This window comes from Camellia sinensis, chromosome 6, assembly GCF_055761805.1.
Source record: "Camellia sinensis isolate YWXY chromosome 6, ASM5576180v1, whole genome shotgun sequence".
NCBI lineage: Eukaryota > Viridiplantae > Streptophyta > Magnoliopsida > Ericales > Theaceae > Camellia > Camellia sinensis.
Genome location: NC_138966.1, coordinates 20,048,777 through 20,065,591, shown reverse-complemented (window position 1 = coordinate 20,065,591; position 16,815 = coordinate 20,048,777). Strand labels below are relative to the sequence as shown.

General features: G+C 41.7%; 1 pseudogene; it reads right to left on the bottom strand.

The window, feature by feature from the left end:
* Positions 1–530: 530 nt before the first annotated feature.
* On the bottom strand, positions 531–1,815 carry LOC145793202 (putative mitochondrial protein AtMg00860 pseudogene; annotated as a pseudogene).
* Between the last annotated feature and the right edge of the window lie 15,000 nt (positions 1,816–16,815).

The following is a 16,815-nucleotide window of genomic DNA, read 5'->3' as shown; positions in this document are numbered from 1 at the left end:
TCGGGGTGAATTACCCAATCGGGCATGGGCTCTCTTGATTCCAGACGTCCCTTGATGTAGGCTACCTTTTGATCGTGTTTCTGGGCCTCCATGACCTCATTCATCAACTTAGGCATCACCTTCTGGGCACTAAGATATGCTTTCGTATCTCGAGATTCCACTTGGATCCTGAACTCACTGAGTGTCTTAACCATATCCCATTCTTTGACGGAGATCTTAGACATCATCCCTCTGCTTTTATAACTTAGAGCATCTGCTACTACATTGGCTTTACCGAGGTGATATGAGAGAGTGAACTGGAAATCCTCAAGATACTCCATCCATCGTCTCTGTCTCAAGTTAAGGTCCTTCTGTGTGAATAGATACTTCAGACTCTTGTGATCTGTGAAAATCTCAAATTGTTCCCCATACATGTAATGTCGCCATTGCTTTAGGACAAAAACTACGGCTGCTAACTCCAAGTCATGTGTGGGGTAGTTGCGCTCATGAGGTTTCAACTGCCTGGACCCATATGCGACTACCTTTCCATTTTACATGAGCACGCAACCTAACCCTTCTTTGGACGCATCGCAATACACAGTGTACCATTCTTCTTGTTCTGGGATGGTCAAAATTGGCGCACTAGTTAACCTCTTCTTTAGCTCTTGGAAGGATTTTTCGCAAGCTTCGTCCCACTCATACTTTACTCCCTTTTGCGTCAAACGAGTCATTGGTTTAGCTAGTTTGGAGAAATCTTGAATGAACCTCTGGTAATAACCAGCCAATCCTAAGAAGCTGCGGATTTCTGACACGGTTTTTGGTTGTCTCCAATCTAATACTGCCTCCACCTTGGATGGATCCACCGCAATCCCATTCTTTGATACCAGATGCCCTAAGAATTTTACTTCATTCAACCAGAACTCACATTTACTCGTCTTGGCATATAACTGATTATCCCTAAGAACTTGGAGGACAGTCCTTAAATATTTCTCATGCTCTTCTTCAGACCTTGAGTATACCAAGATGTCATCAATGAACACTACTACAAACTGGTCAAGGTATGGTCTAAAAATCTTATTCATTAGGCTCATGAATACCACCGGTGCATTGGTTAGTCCGAAGGGCATTACTACAAACTCATAGTGGCCATATCTAGTACGAAAGGCAGTCTTTGGTATATCCTCCTCCTTGACTTGTAGTTGATGGTAACCTGACCTGAGATCGATCTTTGAATAGCACCTTGAGCCTCTAAGTTGGTCAAAAAGGTCATCAATCCTTGGGAGTGGGTATCGGTTCTTAATCATGACTCGATTGAGTTGACGATAATCGATGCATAGCCTTAACGATCCATCCTTCTTTTTAGCAAACAACATGGGTGCTCCCCATGGCAAAGTACTTGGCCTAACGAATCCTCTCTCGAGCAATTCTTGTAGTTGTGTCTTCAATTCTCGTAGCTCTGCTGGTGCAATGCGATGCGGAGCCATGGATATTGGGGTAGTTCCAGGTTGTAGCTCAATGCTAAAGTCTACCTCCTGGGTTGGTGGCAATCCTGGTAATTCCATAGGAAATACATCTGCATACTCGCATACTACGCGCGAAAGTTCTATTTCTCCTTGGCCCTCCTTATTTAGAATCAGACTTGCTATCCTACCCGCAAGTTGATCGTGCCACTGCATCCGATGTTTTGTTTAAAGCCATGGGGTCTTGTCTATCCCCCTTAAACCGGAAACGTGTTCCATCTTGCGTATGAGCTACCACTTTCTTCTGACAATAGTCGATCACCGCTCGATGGGCGGACAACCAATCCATGCCCAAGATGATATCGAAGTCCGACATTTCCATGATACGAAGGTCGCAAGTTAAGTATACGTTCGACATCCCTATCCTACAGTCCTTACAGATTGATCCTACCCGAGCGCATCCTCCCATAGGTGACATTACACTTAAGGCAGTTTCTAAAGGTTCACATACAAGTTCTAATGACTTAGCACAAGCAGAGGATATAAAAGAATGCGATGCATCGGTATCAAATAAAACATGCACCCAAGAATTGTATAGTACTAAATTACCCTCAATTACGGACGGGTCCGTTTTTTCCCCTTGTAGGGCAAAGACTCTGTCGGCTGCCTTCTGGTTGCCACTGGTCTTGGCGTTCTGAGTTCCTCCACTCCTCTGGTGCTGCTGCCCGGTAGATCCTGTCTTATTTGTTCAAGGCTTCTGCCCTCCTAATGCCTGGGTATTTGCTCCGGAACCTCCTCCTTGGTATCCAGATGGAGAGAGTTGGGAGCATTCGCTCTTTTTGTGCCCTAATTGTTGGCAATGAAAGCACTGGATTTGTCCCACCGGCCTTTGTTGATAGCCTCCTCTTTGGATCTGTTGCTGCGGTTATTGTCGTTGCTGTTGTGGTTATGGTCTGGAGTAGGGCCACTACAACAAAATGGTACTTTAATGACAAAATCACTTCGTCTCCAATAGTGAAATTTTCGTCACTAAATTGATCCGTGACGAAATAATTTTGTCACCACGTTTGTCATCAATTCGTCGTCACTAAAAGTACCTGATGACGAAAATTTATTTTGTCACCTATTATTGGTATTTGGTGACGAAATAATTCGTCACTAAATGTTAAATATTTTGTCACCTATAACATCCATTTCGTCACTAGAATTAAATAAACTTTTATTACATTTGTTTTGGATGACAAAATATTTCGTCATTAAAAATAGCGATAAAATTTTTAGTAATGAAAATATCGTCACCAAAAGATGGAAAAAAAAGATCCTTCAGTGACGAAAACTTATGTCAACAAATATTTTAATTTAGTGATGAAATAGTAAATATGTGTAACGAAATTATTTGTTGGGAATAGAAAGTTTTAGTGTTAATTTTTTTTCGTCGCCAATAATAAATAAATTTTAAAAATTGAGGGGAGGGTTATATTTGCAATTTATATATTTTTTTCAATAAACAATACCTGTACATTTTAATAATCTATTAAATAAAATATCTAATACAAATCAATATAAAATTAAACTGTTCATTATCATAAAACAACCCAAACAAAATACATGTATCATAGTATCAAGAAATTAATATATAACATCCAAACTATAACATCTATTCTAGTAAAATAAAAAACTACAACACAATCAAAATAACTTGTGCATTTTAATAACCTGCTGAATATAATATCCATTACAAATCATTACAAAAACTTGTTCATTTGGTAACATCAACAAAAACCTATTCATTTTGATCTATTCAATAAAATATCAACAAAAAGATTAGATACATCACAATATAATCATAACCCACAACAACATAGTCAAAATACATGTTTGGTAATATCAACAAAAAGTACAACTACACTGTGATGGATGTGTCTGGTAATATTAACAAAAAACTCTTGCTATGCAGGTTACCAAATTCGTTCATCTCCAATCTGCCATTTAAAAAAGAAAAAATAAAAAAACAACAACAACAAAAGGTTAAGGTAACCATTCACTAAATATGTTAATATGCAATCTAGAAGAGAAAAAATAAAAATTTCAAAGTAAATTTTAAACCAAATTTTACCGTGCTTGTTCCGTAAATTTTTACAACTTACATTAGTGAATGTGAATCCTCTTGAGTCCAAGTTTCAGAGCTTCAAGACATTGTTTCATTGACCCTGATATCTGGAAGTCCATTACCAAGCTCAACCTCACCCTGTTTCCAAAGAAATTAAGTTTGTCTTCCGACAGAGAAAGCAAGTCAAAAGGCATATTGAATCAGTAGAACCTTGTTTCTCTGGTGCTCTTTATTGTTGGGATCAAAAGAATCGGTGATACACCACTCATAAGCAACAAAACATTGGCTAGGCTTCAACACTCTGAAAATCTCTTTGTAGCAATCCACCTAGTTAACACCCACCCCCACACACACACACACACAAAGGATAAAACAAATTATATATAAATAGAGGGAACTATACAACCCGATATGTAAGATTAGACAAATTTACACATGAACCTAATGAGCATTCTGACAGCATACCACATTTGGTGCATGATAGGTAGCTTCTATTGCAAATTTTGCATCAAAACTGTTGTCAGAGAATGGCATATTCATGAAGTCAGCCTTCACATAGCTGCAGTTGTTGTCCACTCCTGCAATGCGGTTCAGTTCCTGCAGAGCAACCAAAGCACTCAAAGCATATAAACAAGCCAAAAACTCTTAACTGGTTAGTGGTTATGAACAGGAAAGATAGTTGAATTTTAACTAGGAGATTCCACTATAATAGTATGTATTCAAAATCAATGCAGATATGAAGAAATAGTTTTGTTATACACCAACATGAAAATTACTTACTGTTCCTCTTGTTATTTGATACTCATTGTTGTTTATCCCTGTAACGTATGCATCACTACACAAGGTCATCAATATTAGTGCTATAACTTGAAAAAATGGACAAAATTAACAAAAAAAAGTTGAGTTTCCAATTTTGTGGAGGTCTAATGTGATTCTCAGAAACAATAAGGGGAAAGAAAAGAAAAGTAAAGAGAGAGAAAAGGGAGATGGTGAACCATAACAAACTGTAGAAAGAAGTAGAAAATTTGGTACAAATCTTGCCTATCTCCTATCATGACCCCGAATTAAATGAAGAAAATAAGAAAGGTAGGTGCTGCAATGCAAAGGTGTAAGATGCACTAAACTTGCACTCAATGCCTTTTTATATTCAAGTGATATACAACAAATGTGAATCCTCTTGAGTGTTACAAATAATTTAAGCACATTGATTTCACGATTCCTTTCTCTTTCACAAAACCAACTCAAAGCTATGCAATAATGGATCCTTAGAAAATAAAGTTATGTATGACATGTATACTTGTCAAGAAAAAAGAAAAAAGAAAGTATGATGCATAACCTTAAGTAATCCTTCTCTATCTTTCCTATTCCCTATTTCTTTATTTTTATTTTTTAATTTCAATTTTGTGTTAATAATGAAAATCATAACTTGTGTTACACGTGCTCTTCTAAATTTGTTAATTAACCATATCAGACACTCGACACTTGAGTAAGGATATGAAATATTTGTCCAATATGTCTAGTTGGACATGCACATTGAATATGCCTAAAGGCATCTCCAGCCCTTCACTTTACTCATTTCAAATGTACATTTGAGCAGAAATCCCCTCCAAAACCTGTGTTTGTACGAATTCATAACATGAGAGCAGAAATCCCCTCCAAAAAATGGTCAAGTGTGTTTTCGAAAATAGACCATCCATTTTTTCAGAGACACACATGAGCCCAATATTAAGAATTCAAGGAAATGAGCCCAATATTACTTACAAAAGCATTTAACAGATGTTTCCTAATACATGTACTATAAGAACTTTAGCTATTCCTAAATCAATAAAAACTTAAATACGGTAGACCATGAAAACTTAATTACGTACTATAAGAACTTCAGGAAAAACATGAAAATTAGGTTAGACCATGAAAACTTAATTACATACTATAAGAACTTTAGCTATTCCTAAATCAGTAAGCTTCTGGTTAAAGTACACCAAGACAAGCACACATAGAGATAAAGGCTGTCAGTTTTCCAGCAAATGGCATTTCTAACTTGTTCCTTTTCTTCCTCAACAGACCATGGCCTAAAGGGTAAACATAAAAGTTGTCAACATCAAGGACAACTGAAGTTCATTCCACAAAAGGCTCCATCAAACCAACATCTCAATTTTGACTACGTTCAAAATTAAATATTCATTTGATGAAATATAAATAGTAACACTTTGGTGAAATATTGAAACTTTAAATAAATTATTGAGGCTTCAACCTGGACAAACTTAACTCTGGAATGCAAACTTAACACATGTTCTTTTTTTCTTTTTCTTTTTTTTATCTTCTTTTTCTATTTATTAATTTTTTAATAAATTAATAAATAAATAAAAACAAACTGGAAGAATAGTTTGTGTCAAAAAAAAAAAAAACTAGCCATTTTTTAAACCAAATGAAGAAACTTTTGAGCTACAACAAACCTAGACATCATCAGTTTCTATCAGCACTTGTGTGAAAATTGCAAATATTGATTTTATAAAAGGGACAAACCACAACTCTGTAAAAAGCCAACAAAAATATGGTACCAATCATTTGCATTTTGATAAAGCATATAAGAAGCATACCAGTGATAATCCTCCTTGGTCCAAGCTCCTTTACAAAGTCAAGTAGTCTAGACAAGGCATCAGGAGTATAAGCATAATCCACAATCACCCCAAATGCTTGTTCCTCATCTATCAACTCACACCGACCAGGAACTGAATCAACCAAGTTAAACACTAAACCCCAAATTGAAAAGCCCCAAATTTTGAAATTCAAAAACCCTAAGCCCTAATTTTCAAATTGAAAAGCCTCAAATCAAAACTCAAAACCCTAGTATCTACACATGCACCTGAAATTGGACGGTGGGAGGGAGAGGTGCGAGAGCTCCGGTCGGAGGGAGAGGTGAGACGGCTCCGTTTGCTTCGTTCGCGGGTCTTCGTCGGCCGGAGGGAGAAGCGAAGATGAACCGGGCTGCGAAGTAGGTAGCTCCGAAGGACTGCTCGAGCAACGCAATGGCCATCACGAGCGAAGCAATGGCTGTTGCTCTGAAGGACTGCTCTTCCCTCCGTCTCTCTTCATGGTCTCTTTTCCCTCCATCTCTTCTTCGTCTTCTCTCTCTCTCGAACACATCTCCCTGTAGTCTTTTTCTATTTTCCCCTTTTTCTTTTTTTTGGGACAGGGAGTAGAAAATTAGACAAAATTTTATGAGGAAATTTTAATTGAGGCAAAATTTTGAAGGGCTTGTTTCAAATATTGAAAAGAAATTTGAGACAAAATTTTGTAGTAAAAATTGGTTTTAATTTATATTTTTTTAAGTCTTATTATTTATGTTTGTAATTTTACCTTTATTAAGGTTTAATTAATATTTTGAATGAAAATAAATAAATTTAAGAAATTTTATGATTTTAATCAATAAATAATAATTATATTAAAAAATAATAATTATTATGTTCTTAATAATTTATTATTCAATTATTAATATTTTTTTTTGAACTGATTATTAATAATTATTTCAAATCGTAACAAATTTAATTAATATTAGGAAACATTCAAAACTACGTAGTTTTAATACAAAATATGGCATAGAGAGAGAGAGAGAGAGATACTTGTTGTAGCGAGCGCCGATCGGCGACGTGCGGGTTAGCCGGTGCGACAAAGATGGACGGACGGACGGTGTGACGGAGATGAGTGGGTGAGGGGGTGATAGAGAGATATAGAAAGTAAAATACATGCATCTAAACAGAGAGATAGATATCTCTTGGTTCAATTTTATTTTTTATTGATTTTAAGCATTTGGTGACGATATTTGGGTTTCGTCTCTAAAAATAATACATTTGGAGATGAAATTTTTTCCTCTCTAAATTTTTTTTACAATGGTGACGAAAAATTTCGTCTCCAAAATGGCGCCAAATCTTGCGCTAAATTTTCCTAAGGTGAGAAATTGTTTTGTGATGAAAAATAAAATTTAGAGACGAATAAATTTTTTGTCACCAATTGTTTTATTTGATTTTAAGCATTTGGTGACGAAATTTGGTTTTTGTCTCTAAAAATAGTTCAATTGGAGGTGAAATCTTATTTTCATCACTAAAACATGTATATTTGGAGACGAAATATTTTTTCATCATGCGCTTTCGTCACCATAGACATTTTTTGTTGTAGTGGCGCTTTGAGGTCATGCTTCCCTTCTGGTTCCTCTGAGGTCCAATAGATGCCTGACTCACTTTTTTCTTGTTCCAAGCTTTCCTGGCGTCGTTTACTTCCCTTTCAGATTCTAATGTTGTTTCCAGCACCTCGACATATGTGGGGAGTCGTTGCGGAAGAACTCTTTCCCTGATTGTAAGGTCCAGTTCCCACTCGAACATCCTTGCTTTCTCTTCATCATTTGCTACGTATCTGGTTACGTAACGGGCTAGCTCTTCAAATTTTGCAGCATACTAGGTCACGGTCATATTTCCTTGTTCCAGGTTTTGGAATTCCTTGACTCGTTCTCGACGGATAGTACTTGGGAAATATTTATCTAGGAATAGTTCCCTGAACTGGTTCCTTGATAGGCTCGCTACGTCACGAGTATTTCTGATTAACTCCCACCAATGGTCAACCTTATCATCAAGCTCGAATACTGCCAAAGCTATTCTATCAGCGGCCTCGGTTATGCCCACGGTGTCTAGCATTTTCTCTATCTGCCGAAGCCAATTTTCAGCTATCTTCGGGTCCGGTACGCCTATGAACTTTGGGGGCCTCTGCTTCCGAAACTCAGAAAAGAGTCGAGTCCTCTCATTCTGCCGATTGTTCCTTATCTGCCCTAGTTCCTCCAAAATTTGATGACCTAGGTTATTAGGGATGTCAGCCCCTGCGGGGATGGGTCCGTGTTGATTTCTGAGACGGTTTCGTACATTGTTACTTGTTTCGGTATATCCATTAGCTCGCGTGTCCACCATTCTGTTCATGGCATGTGATGAGTTGGTTTCTAGTCTTAGAAAATCTTACTACTTAGATTTGAAATAAAGGTTTAATTTACTTAGGGTGCACTAAAGCAAGTAACAGTCAATAGCATAGATTAACACATCATTCATATATTATAATAGGCATCATTACAAAAAGGGCTCCTATATCGGAGTTACATTCGAAGAGCATCTACGCATTACAAGGTTCAGGCTATCTTATTCTAAGGATCCCCGTCAGCGGGTCTTACAAAAGTCTAGTTTGACTATCCCTCGATTTAGTTCTCGTTTCCTGACCAATCAAAGTCTTCTTCTGGGTCTTCATCAGCGGAGTCAGTGGCTTGGTTTGGAGAGCGGAGGGTGTACATTGGTGTAGGAGGATTGTGATTAGATGACACCTTGATAGGGTAGGCTGGGTTTGCTCCTTGCTGCTCTGATGGATGCTCCATATCCATTGGTTGATTGTCGCCTGGCCCGTGATAACAAGATTCGTGGCTTTCAGCCTGAGTCGGTGCTATGGCGGTCAAAGCTCGGTGTATCAAGGAGTCCATCCTCTGTTCATCTTGCTCCATTCGGATCGCCTTCTTTGCTTCCTGACTCAGAAATTGTAGGCGGCGCCGCACCAGAGACCTCTTATGCATCCTCGTATAGCGGGAGTACTCCGTCTCCACCTTACGTATCTCGGTCTTGATCATTTCCTCGGCGGTGATTTCACAGCGTCGGCGGCTAAAGTAGGGGCTGACAAACATGGCCCTCCTTCCTTACATACGGAAAACACCGCACGAGTCGGTACTGATGCCGCGTCCTGGATAGCCTCCCGATGACATCCTAAGGTGGAAAAGATTTTTATTAGTTAATCTTCTTATAATAGCGTGATAGAATAAAATAAGACAAGGGGTAAGGACTTCTAGAGTCGCGTATAGGGTTGCGAGGGTTAAGGGTTGAACCTAGGCTCTGATACCAAGTTGTGACACCCCAATTCTATACTACTGGTTGCAGTCAAGGGAGAGTCACTAATGAGTCCTATGGTCAATAACCAAGTAAGATCCCAGATCGCCGGAGGAGTCAAAATAACATCCCTTCTAAGTCCAGCTTTCTTAGGCAGCGCACTACCCTTTTGACAGATCTTAAAAGGTATTGACACAAGGTCTCACAAACAACGATAAGGTTCATTCATAGAATATAAATACATATCAACCACAATATACTTAATCCAGAAGATGGTTCCATTACATTACATCCCGAAAAAAAAGAAGTTTAAAACTCCGCATGAGTCTTACAAAATAACAAAAGGAAATTTCTAGCCTTCCTAAGATAGCCAAAAGTCTTCGAAGGTTTCCGGCTCGTCGTCTCCCGCTATAAGTTCCGCCTCGTCACCTGGCATGATACGCCGTGAGCTTTGAATGCCCAGTAAACACACACACACACCCCGTCCCTTTTTCCCCGTCCCTTTTTCCTAGTCCAATACACAATCACAATTATAACATCAAGTAGTAAAGCATGATACTCAAATAAAAAAATAAATGGCTAAGTTAGGTGTTAGCGAACTAGAAATCCCCCAAAGAGATTTCGTCCTCCCAACCACAAGAATCGGATGCGGATTATTCGGTATGCCCCCTCTTTTGTTGCTTTGTTGCAGAACTAATCTCGGATGCCTACCAACGGTTATGTACCGCGTAGCGCCAACCACAGGGCCTCAAAAGAGACGGTGAAATAGAGCCTTGCCCGAATCCCTCCTCACACCAAACCACCTAGGGTCCGAATACAACCGCTCCGTTCAAGGGTTCCGAAAACCACTTGCGCAAGACTTTAACTTTCAAATAGGGGGCGCATCCCAACAATCCATGTATCACATATTCTCATCTTTTCATTACTCAAGTGCTCAAAAACCCAATACCCTCCCCATTAGGTTTCCCGTTGAGTTAAATATTTTACATCAAGGTTAGACAACATAACAAGATAAAAATATCCACACAAGCATATATTAATAAGGTGAAGAAGATGAAGAACATAACATAACACATACAATATCAGGCCAGGATATGATCATGAACTAATAAACATTTTCATGAATACAAGGCATAAAACATCCATGCATAACAAAATTTCCAGATTTAATATCACATAAAGATTAAAATGAAAGGACTATTTTAGATCCTTCACCGAACTTGGCCTTCCTATGGTTCGTAGGGAATTTGATCTAGTTTCAAGAACATTTTTCAGAAATGGGATTGTTTTTCCCGATTCTAAGTTATTTAGAAAATATTCCAGCGCTGTCCAGATTCTGTCCAGATCCGTCGACCGTTACGAAAAATTGATTTTCTTGCAAACCGCTTAATGTTTTTCGATGAAACAAATTTTTGTTGAAAGCCAACACCTTAAGGAAGGTTTTGACATAAAATAGAGGTCCAGAATAATTTTATACATTTTTTCTAGAATTTCTGGAAGTAGGCTGCAAAAACAGATTTTAAGGTACTATGCCCAAAACAAGAAGTTTTATGAGGAAAGAGTTCCACCAAGGGAAGGTTTTCGTTTATTTTGTGTAGAAAACATGCTAACTAACATATATTTAATTCAGAAAATTTGCTTGAAAGAGTGCCCTTGGAAAGTTGAGAGATTGGTATAGAAAAAGAAGGTTTTGTGCCAAAATGGAGAAAATACAAGAGAGATGGAATCAATACTCAACCCTTAGCATTTTTAACATAAGAAATCATTAATAACAGATCTGAAAACATTGTTTAGAACCCTTAGAAACATGTATTGAAAAAAGGAAAATGAAAGAGAAGGTTGTGTTTGTGGCTTACTTGCTACTAAGCTTTGCACAAGAAAGCTCTCTTCTGCCTTCCTCTTCTTCTTCTAGACTTCTCTCTCTTGCTCTCCTCCCTCTCTCTAGCCGAATGTGTGTGTGTGGATGTGGTGTTTGTGCTTTGCCAAGCTAGGGGAGGTTGGTATATATAGGCAAATTTTGATGTAAAATGTCCTAAAAGCCCACTAGTTGGAAATGGATGGAAAGTTTAGGATTTTGCTTGGAGTCTAATGGGATAGGAGTAACTAAGGTGCTAAATCATAGGATTAGGCATTATTTAGTTGATTTTTAGTTGAAAGGTAACTAGTATAGGGAACATCATCCTAGGTCTAGGGTACTAGGTTTTGGTTTTCCTAGAATATCATGATCAAAAATCTTGAAACTTGGCTCCTCTCTTCTTTCTAGGGTGGCTGACCTTGGGGAAGTGTGATGGAGTTATTATTTTATTAGTTTTGGTCCTAGGGCACACTCTTCAAGGTGTATATATATATCTTACAAGATTGATGGCACTTCAAGGTACAAGGTACAAGTACTAGTTTTTGGGAAAGTTTTGAATTTAAATAAAGAGTGAGGGCTTGGAGTTAAATACATGTAACTTAGGTAGAATTAAATTAGGTTAGGGAACGTAATTCGGCTAGTGTAATTCCTATTTTGATAAAAATAAAAAATAATAAAAAAAAATAGTAATGCTAACAGACAAGATTCGAATTAATTCAAGTAACCGAGGGGCTTTAAGAATATAATTCAAACATTAGGGTTTTTAAATTGAATACATATTCCAGGGGCTTCACAGGGGTAGTCTACCCTTCTTGTTGCCTGAGAGGGAGATTTATGATCTGAGATTGGGCCGTGACGTTAGCCGGACAGATTTGGGCCAAGGTATTGGGCTCCAAGATCAGGCTGTGATATTGCTCGGTAACGGCAAAGCCCACGTGGAACCGAGTTATATGATCTCGGTTCCGCGAAGGCCGGACAGGTGGAGGAATAGCCTAGATGAGGCTCCCCGGCTCACGCGTTGCAAGGTTGTAATGCACGCACCTTAACCCGGTAGGAAGGCCTGTGCTTGGAGCTTGGCCGAGGTCTTTGGCTGACCGGCGTTCCCAATCTCTAGCTCAGCTTCGCCGGAATACAGTTGAGCACGGCTGGAATTAAGCCCGGTAGTAGGAAACTACGACATCAACTGCACTTGGGCATGTTCAGTATCGCCCTTGATAGCCGAGATAATGTTGCCCGGCTGCCGTGCTCCCAGCAGAGTGGGCTGGCAGTTGGGTTAGGTGATGTATAGCAAGATTTGTGCTGACGGATGGGATAACAGAGCCACGTGTCGAGAGACCAATGGGAGTAGATTTGGGGCGCAGAAGGGTACATAAGCATATCTGCGCCCCCCATACGCGATACAGGAACACTTTGTAAGGAAATTCTTACACTCAAACACTCCTCTCTCTCTCTCTCTCTATCCTGAGGTGTGCGCTAACTTAATCATCGGAGGGTTTTTCCGGCCACACACCGCCGGGTAGCTCACCGTTATTTGCTCGCAAGTGACCGGATAGAAGCGGAGCCTAGAAGAAAGGAGTGCGGGCTCGCCTGAATATTTGTTCCTCGTACAATTGGCGCCGTCTGTGGGAACCTTGACAGACAAAACCTTGTCTTCCAGGCTCGTTTGATCGCCGTCCATGGTGAACAACGACGAGTTTCCGTTGTCTGCCATAGACGGAGCCACCCCGGAGTTCACCCGAAGGAGAGAAGGACCTCCCGCCATCCATCCAATGGCGGACTTGGAGACACCCACCGGAGAACAGTCAGGAGACACGCGGGATAAGCGCGGAAGAAGTTATGGTCATTCACGAAGTCCAGACGGTCATCGGTGGCGGAGAGAATCACATGCCCGACGTCTGGAACTCAAGTTGAGGGACCAAGACGCTGTCATCCGGCGAATGGCGACGGAGATGGAGGAGCTGAAGCGGCATGTCAAGGGGAAGGGTGTAGATGGAGTGGTAGACCACAGTGAGCGCACCCATCCCGCCGTTCAGGCAGTCAGAGTCAGCGACACACTCTATCCATTTCCATTACTAGAAGTTACAAGGTTAGTGATTCAGGTGTGTGCGCAGATAATTCCAGCGCACAGGATAGCACTTACCAGCCCTCGCGTCCGGTGACGACGTCGAGGTACTCATATTCCGCTCACTCAGAGGATTTGCGGGCAGTCTTGAAGGAACGAGCTCGCCGGCGGGAGGCTCAAAGGGTGCCGGCATTTCAACGGCTATCTTATGGGGTTCACGCCAATGAGGAGGTCAGAATGCCTCCACCCCGCCAAGCAGCGCCACTCTTTGTAGATACAGACTTGGCCAGGCTGAGCGCCACCCCTTTTTCCCTGGAAATAGAAACAACACCGCTTCTGGCAGGCTTCCACCAGCCTAAGTTCACACTCTACGACAGAAAAACTGATCCTTACATGCATGTAAGCCACTTCCGACAGGTTATGGCCAGACGTAGGCGAAATGACAGACTTATGTGCCTAATCTTCCCGTCAAGTTTAGGCGAGCTGGGCTTGAAGTGGTTCGAGAGGTTGCCGGAAGGGAGTATACAAAGGTGGCATCAGTTGGCCGAAGCCTTTGTGACGCGCTTCAAAACCAACACAAAAACACCAAAGGAAGTCGATCACTTACTAAGTGTCAAGATGGAACCGAGCGACACACTGAAGGCATACAACTCCAGGTACTGGGAGACCTTCAACGAGATCTTGGATTGCCCGATCAACCTTGCAATCACGTAATACAAGCGTGGTCTCCCGGTCGGACATAGACTGCGGGACTCGCTTACCATGCACCAGCCGACGTCCATGGACCAACTCATGCAACGCATCAATGAGCATATTCGAGTTGAGGATGATGCGTCGGCATCTACCGCGAAGTCAGTTCCGGCAGTGACAGACAAGACGGCTGGAAAAGTGCATACAGTCGGACAGGAGTCTGGCCGATCTACTGACCGCGCTGAGGAATCGGACCGTGGATCGAATCGGAAAAACCAGGGTAGAGGACGTCAGAATGACCGGGATGACTACCCACGGGATGACGCAACCGATGCAAATAGGAGATTGAAAACAAGGACCGGCATTACCACGGTCTTTAAGATTCAAATTTATCGCATACTTAGTGAAATCCGTGACGAGGAGTTTGTCCGGTTTCCCGCTAAGTTGGGCGATAGACAGAAGGGCTTCAATCCGAAATACCGTTGTACATTTCACCGGGAGCGAGGCCACCTAACAAAGGACTGTTTGCCTTTGAAGCAACACTTGGAAGAGCTAGTCGCAGCCGGGCACCTGGATCTTTACATCGATGGGGGCGTTAAGGCAAATCAGGTTCCGGTTGATCCGCGGGGACCGAATGACCGAGATGCACCTCCTCAAGGGGTTGTGAATGTCATCCACGGCATAGTGGAACCGACGCGTGTTTGCGAGCTCCGTGGTATGATCAAGAAGGCAGAGCACATGAGGAAAGTTTTGTCAGTTCAGCCTGTGCTCAAGAGGGGGAAGACGGAAGCGAAAGATGTGATCAGTTTCTCCTCAAGGGACTTGGAGCGCATTCAGACACCGCACAATGACGCCTTAGTAGTTACACTCCGCGTCAAAGATTTTGAAGTCAAACGGATCTTGATCGATCAAGGAAGCTCGGTCGAGATCATGTACTACGACGCTTTCAAACAGCTCAAGCTCCGAGATACGGATTTGGCCCCGGCGACATTGCCATTGGTTGGTTTCAACTTACAACCGGAGTGGCCTTTGGGAAAAATTATCCTGCCGGTCAAAGCAGGATCCGTGGTCAAACAGGTGGAGTTCTGGGTGTTACAGGTGCCATCTACTTACAATTTGATCCTTGGAAGGGGGTGGCTTCACGCTATGCAAGCCGTGGCATCAACTTTTCACCAAGTAATGAGATTCCCCTCGGCTATGGGGGCAATCGAGGAGATTTGGGGCGATCAGGTCATGTCAAAGCAGTGCTTCGTGGCAGTCAACGGGAGCCGGGCTGCCAAAGGATTTGTTCAAATGATTGAGGGACCGGAGGACCAGGGTGTCTTGGATGATGTGGGCATTAAGGCCGAGGACAAAGCTGTCGAGGAATTTGTGGAGGTACGAATTGACACAGAGCAGCCGGACAAGTTCTTCTTGCTCGGCTCAAGCCTTACAGCCACAGAACGGACCGAGATGGTTGAGTTTTTGATGGCCAACATCGAAGTTTTTGCATGGTCGCCTTACGACATGCCCGGCCTCGATCCAAGTTTTATTTGCCATCATCTCAATGTCTTCCCTGGAGCCAAGCCAGTCATTCAACGAACAAGGAGATCGGTACTGCATCACGCCGAGGTAGTTGCAGAGGAAGTCAAGAATTTGCTGCAGGCACGAGCAATTCAAGAAGTGCACTATCCTCGGTGGATCTCAAATACAGTGGCGGTACCGAAGAAGAATGGGAAGTGGCGGGTTTGTGTTGATTACAAGACCGTCAACCGAGCTTGTCCGAAAGATAGCTTTCCTTTGCCTAGAATTGACCAGCTTGTGGATTTGACGGCTGGACATAACAAGCTAAGTTTCTTGGATGCCTACCGCGGCTATCATCAGATTGCCATGCATGGCCCCGACAGAGAAATCACCTCATTTACTACACCAAGGGGACTCTTCTGCTACTGAGTCATGCATTTTGGTTTGAAGAACATCGGGGTAACTTTTCAGAGGATGGTGACCAAGATGTTTTCTCCTTTGCTGGGCCAGACAATGGAAGCTTACATTGATGATATGGTGATTAAAAGCCGGCATCAGGTAGATCATTTGTCCGACTTGGCCGAGATGTTCGCCATTCTCAAAAAGCACAAGCTACGCCTGAATGCGTCTAAGTGTGCCTTCGGCATGAGATCTGGAAAATTTTTGGGATTCCTAGTCACGAACCGAGGTATCGAAGCCGACCCTACACAAATCCAAGCCGTGCAAGAGCTAAAACAGCCTAGCTCGACGAAAGACGTGCAGCATCTGGCCGGAATGGCCGCCACGCTTAATCAATTTATAAGTCGGTCATCAGATCGCTGCCGCCCTTTCTTTCAGTCCTTAAAATCAAAGTTCTCCTGGGATGAAGAGTGTGACCGAGCTTTGGTCGAGCTTAAGGAGTATTTCTCTTCAGCACCACTGTTGGTCACACCGGAGCCTGGAGAAGAACTCTATCTTTATTTGGTCGTATCGCAGCATGCAGTCAGTGCGGTGCTTGTCCGGGCTGAAGAAATCAAGCACCTCCCCATCTTTTATGTCAGCAAAACTTTGTTACCGGCAGAGTCGAAATACTTGCCGTTGGAGAAGCTTGCTTTGGCATTAATGATGGCTTCAAGAAAGTTGGCGCACTATTTCCATGCACATACTGTCATCGTCTTGACCGAGTTCCCCCTCAAAGCTTTATTCGAGCGGGCAGACTTCTCCAGTCGGATTCTTAAGTGGGCGGTCGAGTTGGGATAGTTTGATGTGAAGTT